General features: G+C 33.6%; 1 protein-coding gene across 4 annotated transcripts in view; it reads left to right on the forward strand.

The window, feature by feature from the left end:
- The window catches only part of VPS13B (vacuolar protein sorting 13 homolog B), a 797,029-nt gene that overhangs the window by 517,838 nt on the left and 266,811 nt on the right, over positions 1-12,380 (forward strand). The window lies entirely within an intron of this gene.

Consider the following 12,380-nt stretch of genomic DNA (forward strand, 5'->3'; position numbering starts at 1 on the left):
AACCAGATAGTTAAGAAAAAGCAACACTCACAGCAAGGCAGTTTCTAATTTATTCTTTATTTATTGGTAGTTGATTACAAGTCTCAATTTCTCTATGATATGACTAGAGTAATTTCTGTCTAAAAGTGACCCAAAAAATTTCTTTTTCTGTTCTTCTGAAATTTCAGCCATTTGGAAGGAAATGAGTCTAAACTCTCTTTGTCAATGTATAGGTACTCTAATTCTGGGTATAATCACTTCAAAATGTTGCTTCTGCTTAAATGATTTCCTCTCAGTAATTTAGCAGAGTTTTTTTCAGTCATTAATTTTAGTTCTCTTAAACTATTTTTTGAAGTTAACTTCCCATCTTTCTCATTATTTTCCCAAGGCTTCTCTCTCCTCATGGAACCATATTCACATGAATTCTAGATTCCCCCTTCCCCAAATAATCTTAGAATATATTTGTGAACCTGTGGAATTTGAGTGTATTTCTATGGGAGAAATTCCTCTAATATTGTTTTTAGCATTTTCCAGGGGGTGGATATAGGTTTTCTGGGATCTGAGGTTGATCCTTTTTAGAAAGAACAAATTACAAATATAAAATTAGGTTCAGGTGCTGTATAAATAAAAATAAAATTCAAAAAAATAAATCAATAAAATTAGGTTCAGGGCCTCGAAAAATGTCCTATGCAAGGAAGAGTATTTGAAGCTGAAATTTCCTATTAACTTTATGCTAAATACCCCTCAACCAGTTTTGGATGAAAAATGACATTACCACTGTATTAGTTCTCTGTTGCTGCTGTAACACATTACCACACATTAAATAGCTTAGAACAACACAAGTGTATTATCTTTCTCTTCTATTATCAGAGGTCTGATACAAGTGTCTCACTGGACTAAAATCAAGGTGTCAGCGGGGCTCTAGTTGTTTCTGCAGGTCCTAGGGAAGAATCCATTTCCTTGCCTTTTCTAGCTTCTAGAAGCCTCCTACACTCCATGGCTCATGCTTCCCCCCCCTCCATCTTCAGTGTCAACAGTGGCAAGTCAAATCCTTCCTAAATCATATCTCTATAACCTTTCTTCTGTCATTGCATCTCTCTAGCCACAGCAATGAATAATTCTCAGCTTTTAAGAACTCATGTGATTAGATTGGGCCCACCCAAATAACCCAGTATAATCTACCCATTTCAAGATCTGTTACCTGAATCACTTCTCCAAATCCCTTTTGCTGTGTCAAAGTTCACAGGTTCTGGGGATTAGGACATGGACATCTTCAGGGAGCCGTTATTCTGCCTAACACAACCACATAGGAATATGGTCTCTGTCTTCTTTCCACTTGATGATAATGACCAATGACATATTCTTACTGACTCAAAAAGGCAGCAACAAGCTACCAAACTCAGACAAACCTAGGCATCTTTTCCAGAGTCAAACAATACATCAAAAATCCTAAGTGTATCTTTTGAGGGAACACATGGTACAGAGAAAGTGTTAGAGATTGCTTATTGTGTATCCAATTTAAATTTGAAGGTTAGTGTTAACACTATTGTAGCAATTTGCCCCAGCTTAAAATAACAGTTTTTATGAAGTAATTATATATTTGAATACAAAAATGATTACTGGCATTGTCATAATTTTTTGTATATCTCTGTAATGTATGGCTTAAGGGAAGACAGCTAGATTCTCATATCTGCTCTGTATTCAATGTGTTGCAGTATTTGTTTTGGTTGATGTACAGGAAGAAAAATCCAGCCTCACAAAAATATGTAGTCAGAAAAAGGAGTACTTTAAAAACCTTTAAGATAATTGTGGGTATTCTTCTTTGATATACAATAAAACGAGATATGGTAGTTTCTTTTTTGTCTACTCTATTGACTTTATATTTTTAACAGGTTTTTTCAGATATCCACATACCATACAATTAAGCCATTTAAAATATGCAATTCTTTGACTCTTAGTATGTTCAGAATTGTGCAAACATCACCATAATCAATTTTAGAACATTTTCATCACTCCAAAGAGAAACCCCCTACCCCTTAACCATCACCTCCCAATTCTCCTATCCCCTTCAGCCCCAGATAACCACTAATATACTTTGTTTCTGTACAGATTTGTCAGTTCTGGACATTTCATATAAATAGAATCATTTATGAGTGGATCCTTTTGCATAATGTTTATATCATTCATCTCTGTTTTAGCCTGTATCAGTTCTTCATTTCTTTTTATTGCTAAATAATATTCTGTTGTGTACATATATGTATAACATTTTTAATGCATTATTCAGTTGATGGACCTTTGGTTTTTTCCCACTTTGGGGCTATTATGAATAGTGCTGCTATGAGCATTCATGTGCATGTATCTGTGTGGATATATGTTTTCATTTGTCTTGAGAACATACCTAGGAGGGAGATTGCTGGATCATATGTCAACTCTAGGTTTAACTGCTGTAATTTCTTAAAAGGTTAGTTACAACACGAAATTTGAAGCCATAGCAATGGACTTTGCTTATTCTGTTACGTTACAATTCATTGGTTTGTCTTAACTTTTAGTGAATCTTTCATCCATGTGTGATTTTGTAACATCATGCATTGGTCATTTGGAAAATATTTATTTACTTAGTTATGCAGATCTTCCAAAAGTGGACACATTTTATTATTTAACATCAAAATGCATATTTTTTAATATTACTACTGATCTCATCAGAAAAGTCTAAATATTGAGAAGCTATCAGGTTCATGATAGCAAATACAAGTTTTTCAAAATGCTAGTTTTTCTTGGAAGTTTAAATTTCATTATTGGCAATTAATACCGTCTGTTGTTTTCCTTTAAGGAACAGTTTATTTTAGAGAAAATATTTGTGAAATACCCAGTTCTGAATAACCATAGTTTTTTCAATCACTCTTTCAAATAAAAAACTTTTTATAAAGAATCAGCTATTATAGTATGCAGTTCAGCTGCACATCTGCTTTCCCTCAAGACAACTATCATTCTTTGGTATACAGCGCAGGTGCTTTGTGCATACTTCCCATTTCATCACATTGAATATTAAAAAGATATAGATTTATTGGTCAGGATTTAATAAAATGAATAATTTTTCCTGTTTCATCAAGAACATTCTTACATGAAACTGTTATTTGATTCATTTTTTACTGTAAGTGTATGGTGGAAAACTAGCTCATTTGGGTACTACTGCCTGTATTAATCCTAAGGTATACCCCCATTGCTTTTGCACCATCAGTCTAATGTCAACATAGTGAAAAAGACAAATTATGTCTTAGTTTTATTGCAAAATTAGTTTTGACCTTAAGGAGTCCTTGATAGGGTCTCTGAGACCTCAAGGGGTCCGTGGACTACGCTTTGAGAAATGCTGTTCAGACAGTACACTTTGTTTCTCCTGCTCAAAAAATGATATTTCCCAGAAATGTTGAGATTAATGAAAAGCCATATGTCATTTTGTAGAAACAAATATATTTTTGTTATTTTAGAATATACTATTTAAAATCTTATTTCTATCTGCACTACTTTCAATAGTTCCATAATCTAAAGATATTCAGAAAGTAAATAATCTCCATCATCATTTTAAAATGAAAAAAAAATGGAAATCAATTTTTATTTATTTGTCTAAGGTTGATTAATTAACTTGCTGTACATTTTAAGTTGAAACCTAAGCCTTCTGATTCTTAACTACAGTGCTTTAGTTTTTTAATAGGCTACTTCACTAGAAAATCTGTACGAAATATCATACAGATGTCTTAAAAGTCCAAAGTGTATGCTTAATTTGTCTTTCACATTGAATAATTTTCAAATAATCACCTTTCGGCCTTCAAAATCGATTATATAAATACATTTAGAAAGGGGTTGGGAGAATGGGTGATGGTATTCAAAGGGTACAAACTTCTAGTCATAAGGTGAATAAGTTCTGGAGATCTAATGTACAGCATGGTGACTGTAGTTAACACTGTATTGTATACTTGAATGTTGCCAGGAGAGTAGATCTTAAATGTTCTCACTACAGACACAAAAACTGATAACTATGTGAGAGAATGGATGTGGTATCTATTCTTATTGGTGGTTGTTATTTCACAGTATATACATATATCAAATCATCACGTTGTACACCTTAAACTTACACAATATTATATGTCAATTATATCTTCTTAAAGCTGGAAAAAATAGTCTTAGATTAGAAATTGAATATGAATGCTGGCGTTCTAACTTAACACTCTCAGGCTGAATTCCCCTATGCAGTGCTCTATGGGAAATGAATTCATTTAAACAGATTAAAGAAATATTTTAAGAATGCAATGTACCTTTAGTTATAAAACCTCTTACTGCTGCAAATATACATAAGACTTTTGCAATAAGCTTAATGAATTCGTTATATAAAAATATACAAATTAACTTTCTATGTAAAATATAAACATCAAATAAATTATGGATATTTAATTAGCTGGTTGATCGATTTTTGTTAGTACTTTATTACTGATATAGTTTTGGCAGAAATGATAGAATTGAGAAGACTTTTAAAATGAATATTTATCTTAAAATTCTCGAGAATCAGGTGGTGTTAATAGCGCTGCTGATGATGGCAGTAGATAATATTCATTAACTGCTTACCATTTAGCAGGTACTATATTGTGTTATTACATGCATGATCTCATTTAATTCTCAAATAGCTATGTTAGAAAGTTACTGATATTACTAAGAATTAATGGACAAAAGAACAAACAAAAAGAAAGCTTTGGGTTCAGTTATCACTGACATGTATTTATTTGTCATAGGAATAATTTCACTACCCTAAAACAACTTTCTAAGCAGTCTTCTATTTCAGAGCAGGAGTTGTTTTGTGATGGATGTTTTGTTTTTTATTTTCTAAATCAGTTTTCTCAGCACAATCTGACTTTAATTTCTATCTTAACACAAGTAAAATGGACTAGAAGGTCTCCTAGTCTTTCTATAAACTTAAAAAAGGAATTCTTTCCAGAAATAATGTTCTTATAGAATAGGTTTGATTGAATTTTTCCATAAAAAATGCAGATGGAGTTAGGATACCAGGTGATGTGTAAGAATTTCAGGAGTCCATATCTAAGGACTCAAAATGATAATGATGATGACGATGATGACATTTATTGTATACTTACTAGCTGAGTATGATGAGTACTATATGAGCATTATCTCAGTTCTCTCTAAACCCCATAAAATATAGATACTATTCTTATTCCTATTTTTCAAAAGGGGAAACTGAGGCACAGGGGTTCTTTTGTTTAAGTTATTTTCCCAGGATCATGTAATTGGTAAGTGATGAAGCCAAGATTCCAACCCAGACTGTATGTCTATAGTACATCCTGCCTTTGCATTAGGCTAACAATCTGGATTCATGATCCCGGCTTTACCACTTATTAATTGTGTCCTTGGGTGTATTTCTTCTTTACACTTCAATTTACTCATCTATAAAATGGGAATAAGAGTAGCAGTTCTTAGCTTTTCATAACTTTTTTAGGGTCACAAAAAGTTTGGGAGGCTTTTTGAGACTTGTGAGGATAAATGAGAAAGTAAAGTGCTCAGCACAATTCTTAGTACACAGAAGTGCTCAGTAAATGATAATGTCTATGGCAATGATAATAATGAAATAAAGTTTCTCTTATTGAGTGCCTCATTTCCACCCCTGTGGCCCTTACCACTGTGCATCAATATCCTCCTAATTGACTTCATCTTCTCATTTTAAACCAGTCCAATATACACAGCAGCCAGGCAGTAATTATCCTAAAGTTTATTTAGGGCCATATCATTCCTTTGTTCAAAAACCTTCAATGCTTTCTCTCTGCCTAATGAATTAAATAAGAACTCAGCCTGATACGGAGTTCAGCATCTTTACTTCACTCTGTATATCAAGTGGAGACAGCAGAATTCCTTTTATGTATTTAATATGTTTTGTTCAAACGTATGTTTAAGATAGGTGCTTAATATGTTTTATTGTATGGACTGGTTAGTAGCCTGGAGTATAAGTTAAAGGTGAAAATGTTTTCATGCCTTCCTCTTGTTTGGTGGTAAAATATCATAGATGTCAAAGCATCTCAGGACCTGAATGATAGGTTATATAAATGTAAAGCTAGGTAGGGACAGTTTATTTTAATATGTTGGCATCCTATCAAAAAAGACTCCAAAAAGCCGATTTTTTTATCCCAGAAAAAAGACCCAAGAAAATATTGGCCTTTTCTCTCTGTATATGGGGGCCTCTTAGTACTTAACTTAATTTCCACTCTTCCTTGATTAAATAAACAAGAATAAATGAAATGACAAATTCAAGGGAGTACATAGATTTACCCTTAGACATTACTTATAGTCTGTGTAGGCTAATGTGATTTCACTAGAGAAAAATAACTCCGAGAAAAATCTTTTTTTATTTTATTTTATTTTTTAACATCTTTATTGAAGTATAATTGCTTTACAATGGTGTGTTAGTTTCTTTATAACAAAGTGAATCAGTTATACATATACATATGTTATATGTTATACATATACATATGTTCCCATATGTCTTCCCTCTTGCATCTCCCTCCCTCCCACCCTCCCTATCCCACCCCTCCAGGCTGTCACAAAGCACCGAGCCAATATCCCTGTGCCATGCGGCTGCTTCCCATTAGCTATCTACCTTACTACGTTTGTTAGTGTGTATATGTCCATGACTCTCTCTCGCCCTGTCACAGCTCACCCTTCGCCCTCCCCATAACCTCAAGTCCGTTCTCCAGTAGGTCTGCGTCTTTGTTCCTGTCTTACCCCTAGGTTCTTCATGACATTTTTTTTTCTTAAATTCCATATACATGTGTTAGCATACAGTATTTGTCTTTTTCTTTCTGACTTACTTCAGTCTGTATGACAGACTCTAGGTCTATCCACCTCATTACAAATAGCTCAATTTCGTTTCTTTTTATGGCTGAGTAATATTCCATTGTATATATGTGCCACATCTTCTTTATCCATTCATCCGATGATGGGCACTTAGGTTGTTTCCATCTCCGGGCTATTGTAAATAGAGCTGCAATGAACATTTTGGTACATGACTCTTTTTGAATTTTGGTTTTATTTTAAATTATTATTCTTTTAAAAGTGTTTCAGTATGAGAAGGAAGTCTCGTGGGCTAGGGTAATTTTAACCTGAGTGTCATATGGGGATTTGGACTTGATCCAGATCATTTAAAAATAGCTCTACAAAACTTGATTATTTAAAACATAACTTTATGTTTTCATCATTTGGCTTAAATATAAATTTATTTTATTGTGTTTCATACTACAGTGGCAATCTAGAAGAAAAGGCAGATGCCTTTACCAAGTTTCGTTGTAAAATTTTTGCTTGCCAAAATCAGCATCAGGATGTTTCTCAGATGTACTGAAATTTGCCCCTATTTCAATGTAATGAATAGTTACTGCATGGTGTCAGCAATTACACTGTTAGTGATTTTCTAAATGAAGTGCTGTAATGTAGCAAGGAGTACAGAATGGCCAGAAAAATTGGACTCAAATCCCGGCACAACCACGCCATGGCTCTGAAAGGCAGCCAGACTTTTTGACTTCTGAGCCTGTTTCCTCATCAGTAAATTTGGAATTATGCTCTGTAATTCATAAGCTTATTGTGAGGCCTAGATGAAATTATGTTTAAAAAAAAAAGCCACTTACGCTTGGCTCTTAGTATATACCCATCAAACATTACAGTAGTTATCACTGCTGGAATTTGCTACCATATGTTAATTTACAAGGTTTTCTTTATTAAAGTTTATTCCTTAGATAAGGATAACTGTATGCTTAAATATATTTTGGCAGTTTATAATGGATAATTTTCTAAATTTCCTTTGGATTTTTCCATAAATGTAAACTAAACTGGAACTTGCACACTGTGATTTATGGGAATAAATCTGAACTAGGCATCAGAGAAATTGCTATAAAATTTGCTTTGCCACTAATGATAGAATCTTGGTCAAGTCACTTTTGCACTGTGGGCTTTAGTTTCCTCCTATGTACAATGGGAGAGTTAGAGCAAGGGAGTTGTGATAAGTGAAATTAAATTCCCTTTCAGTTCTAGAATTCAGTGATTGTGGATTATTCTGCTTCATTCTAAAGGTCTGACTGCTTTTCATTTTTTTATTGTCCTTGCTTTTTATTTGATTACATGTAATATAACATGGGTGTTTTCACAAGTGGGTGTTTTCTAAACTTGATGATGATAATCACCAGGGATGCTCATGAAAACTGGTTAAAAATCTCCAGAGATTCTGATTCAGTAGGTCTGGAGAAAACCCTAGGAATCAGTAGTTTAGTAAGTGTCCCAGGTGATTTTTATCATCAAGTTTAAACTGCCGTGTTCTTTTTATTATATCTAAAAGCTATTCTTTGCCGGGGAGAGGAAGAATCTATGTTTTGGGATGCTGCGGACATTTACTTCATCCAATAGATGTTTAATGTACGTTTACAATGGAAGATAATAAAGGAGTCTGTGACCTAGTTGGGGAATTTTTTAAAATAACAGCACAGTGAATAATAGATGTATGAATAAAGGGATGCGGAGCAGAGAGAAGGAAGTAATCAGTTCTGCCTGTAGGGATGGAGGAGATATCAGGCAAGACTTGTAAGAAGAGGTAATATTTAGGGTAGACTGTGAAAGATAAATGGGCATTTCCCCAGCAAAAAATGTGGGGAAGGGTATCACAAGAAGGAGGTACAATGTGAACAAGAAAGTATAAGAATGCCAGATATAGCTGGACGACTTTGAGCAATATGGTATGTGGGTCAGGAGAAATAGGCTGCAGGAAAAGTGGCCTTCAGAGTTGAAAGGGCTGTTAATATAATGTATCTCATTCTGAGATAGTGTGATGGAAGGAATGGAGACGTGCACAGGAATGTGTGTTTTCTAAGGTTCACTCTGCCCAGGTGTAAAGAGTACATTTGAGGAGTGACTACAAACAGGAAGACCCAGTTTGAAGGCAACTGTAGTTTCTACTAGGAAGCAGTACTAGTTATTATGAAAGGCCCAACCACTGGAGTCAGACTGCCTTGAATACTGGTTCTGTCACTTACTAGCAGGCTTCTAAATTTTCTCATCTGTAAACTGGGACATACTTCTGCTACTTATTGCTTAGAGTTGTTGTGAAGATGAAATAAGATAATATGTTTAAAGCACATGAAATGGTCCCCACAATAAGCACTCAGTCATTGTTAGCTTCTGCCGTTATTACTGTTGCTGTTGTTTATTCAGGATTGTAAGGGCCATGATTAGACTAGAGGCAACAAGAAAAGAGAAGTGAGAATAACATAGAACACATTTTCAAGGACTTGGTGATATATTAAATATATGAGGGTTAATGGACAGAGATGAATCAAAAAAGATTATCAAGATTTTTAGTTTGAGTGATTGGAAACCATTTAATACATTCCAGTCATTCAAAAGTGATATTTCATAAACGAAGCGTATGCTTTTGCATATCTTTTACCTCTTTATGTATTGGGGTCATAGTAGATGTTTATCATTATAAGAACTCTGTAAAGAGTATTATTAACCCTTTATCATATTGTTTGCCTATTTATATACAGAATAAATGTGGTTTTCTGGTTTTCTTCTAATGTTAGGTGTTTTGGTGAGTGCTAGTTGGACTCAGAACACCTAGAGTCTGGTTCTGCATCCTTCAGTGTGCATAGAATCACAGCTGCACCACCAATCACAGTCTGTTTCAGAGAAAAGTTCATTAGACTAATTTAAGTAGTATAACCACCCTGAGAATTACTGTTATTCTTAAACTCTTAGAATCTTAGAACTGGAAGAGCCCTTAGATATTATTTAATTTGATGCTCTCTTTATAGGTGAAGACATTGACACTCAGAGAGGTTAAAAATTACAAATTATTACAGCTATTCAGTGAAAGATGCAGAACCAGGTAAAAGATGTACAAAAGCAAGAGGGAATAAAAATCGGTCATAAATGAAACACCCATTCAATCTAGCTAGCAGTCATATCTTACTAGTGATAATATCATTTAGTACAAACTTTTTAGGATGTGTTTTGGCAGTAATATCAAGAGAAGTAAAATTCTCATAATTTTGTCTAGTAATTTTGCTTCTAAGAAATTATCATAAATAATTGTTAGAAATATAGGATGTATTTATGTATACAGTTATCCTTTCTAAGGTATGTTATTTTTAATATAAGTATATATTAAATGCTCAAACGTGTTATAGAAAGAAGATTAAGTAAATAATTGGTATATAAGTAAATAATACGTTTATAGACATATATACATAATGCATACATACACAAAATATAATTTAAATTGATTCCCAAAAAATATTTATTGGGAACAGAACAGATGAAGTCTGTACACTGAGATTATCCAGTAAAATAAAGTTTTACAATGAGAGTTTTAAATGATAAGTCAGTCGTCTTCTTTATTAAAGCAACTGTAACAACAGTAAATTTCAATGTTGAAAATTAAGGGAAGTTGAAAAACAAAATTATTACCTATAACTGTACCACCCATGGATAACTATTAGAATATTTTTGTATATATGCGTCTAGATTCTCCTTCTCTTTGTATCTATAACTCTGTTTCTGTTTTATGTTTGTTCATTTGTTTTGTTTTTTCAGATTCCACATATAAGTGAAATCACACAGTATATGTCTTTCTCTGTCTCACTTATTTCACTTAGCATAGTACTCTCTAGGTCCATCCATGTTGTTGCAGATGGCAAGATTTCATTCTTTTTTTATGGCTGAGTAATATTCCATTGTGTATATATACTGCAACTTCTTTATCCATTCATCTATTGATGGACACTTAGGTTGCTTCCATATCTTGACTATTGTAAATAATGCTTCAACAAACATAGAGGTACTTATATCTTTTCTTGCTGGTATTTATGTTTTCTTCAGATAAATACCCAGGAGTGGATCATATGGTAGTTCTTTTTTAATTTTTGGAGGAACTACCATACTATTTTCCATAGTGGCTGCGCCAATTTACATTCCCACCAACAGGGCACGAGGGTTCCCTTTTCTCCAAATCCTCACCAACACTTGTTATTTATTGTCTTTTTGATAAGAGTCATTCTGACAGGTGTGAGGCGATACCTCATTATGGTTTTGATTTGCATTTCCCTGATGATGAGTGATGTTGAGCATCTTTTTTCATTTGCCTGATGACCATCTGTATGCCTTCTTTGGAAAAATATCTATTCAGATCCTCTGCCCATTTTTTAATCAGGCTGTTTGTTTTTATTGATGTTGAGTTCTATGAGTTCTTCGTATATTTTGGATACTAACCCATTATTGGATATATCATATGCAAATATCTTCTCCCATCCAGTAGGTGACCTTTTTTGTTTTATCAATAGTTTCCTTCCCTGTACAAAAGCTTTTTAGTTCGATATAGTCCCATTTGTTTGTTTTTGCTTTTGTTTCCCTTGCCTAAGGAGACATATCCAAAAACATACTACTAAGACCAATGTCAAAGAGCATATGCCGATGTTTTCTTCTAGTCTCATCCAAAAAATCTTCAAAGCAAGAACTAAAAGATCAAACTGCTTCCAAGTAATGCATCCCAGAACAAATATTTGAAGGAATATTTAAAGAAATACAGATATTTAGAGGAATATAGAAATACCTTGATTCAAACAAAGTGAAATTCATAATGTCTGGCATCCAGTAAAAACTGACATGAAAAGAAGCAAGAAAATATGACCCATGATAAGGAGAAAAATTAGTCAGTACAAACAGACCCAGAAATGGCAAAGATGATAGAATTATTAGACAAGAACATTAAAACAGTTATTATACATTATGTCATCTATATAAGATGGTAGAGAAAAGCATGAACATGTTGAGGAAAAACATGAAAAATATTTAAAAATTGAACTTCTAGAAATGAAAAGTACAATATCTGAGATTAAAAAACAACTGAATGGAATTCACAGCAGATTTGACACTGTAGGGAATCTTTAAGACATAGCAATAGAAACTATCCAAAATAAAACATACAGAAAAAAAAAGATGGGGGGAAGAAAAGGAACACAGAGCATCAGTAAGCTGTGAGAAACTTCAGTCAGCCTAGTGAATGTGTAATTGTGGTACCTAAAGGAGAGGAGAGACAGGCTGAGACAGAAAAGTTTTTTTAAGAAATGGTGGCTGAATATTTTCCTTATTTGATGAAAACGATAAACCCAAGAGATCCAAGAAGAACCCTAAGCACGCGACACAGGAAAAACACTGTACCAATGTCAAATTTTTACAACCACTGATAAAGGCACAATCTCTACAATAATCAGAGGAAAAAAGACACAAAGATAAATTAATTGCTGCTGACTTCTTATTGGAAATGCAAGCCAAAAGACAGTGAAGCAGCATCTTTGAGGTACAGAACA

This window comes from Tursiops truncatus, chromosome 17 (genome assembly GCF_011762595.2).
Source record: "Tursiops truncatus isolate mTurTru1 chromosome 17, mTurTru1.mat.Y, whole genome shotgun sequence".
NCBI classification, from domain to species: Eukaryota; Metazoa; Chordata; class Mammalia; order Artiodactyla; family Delphinidae; genus Tursiops; species Tursiops truncatus.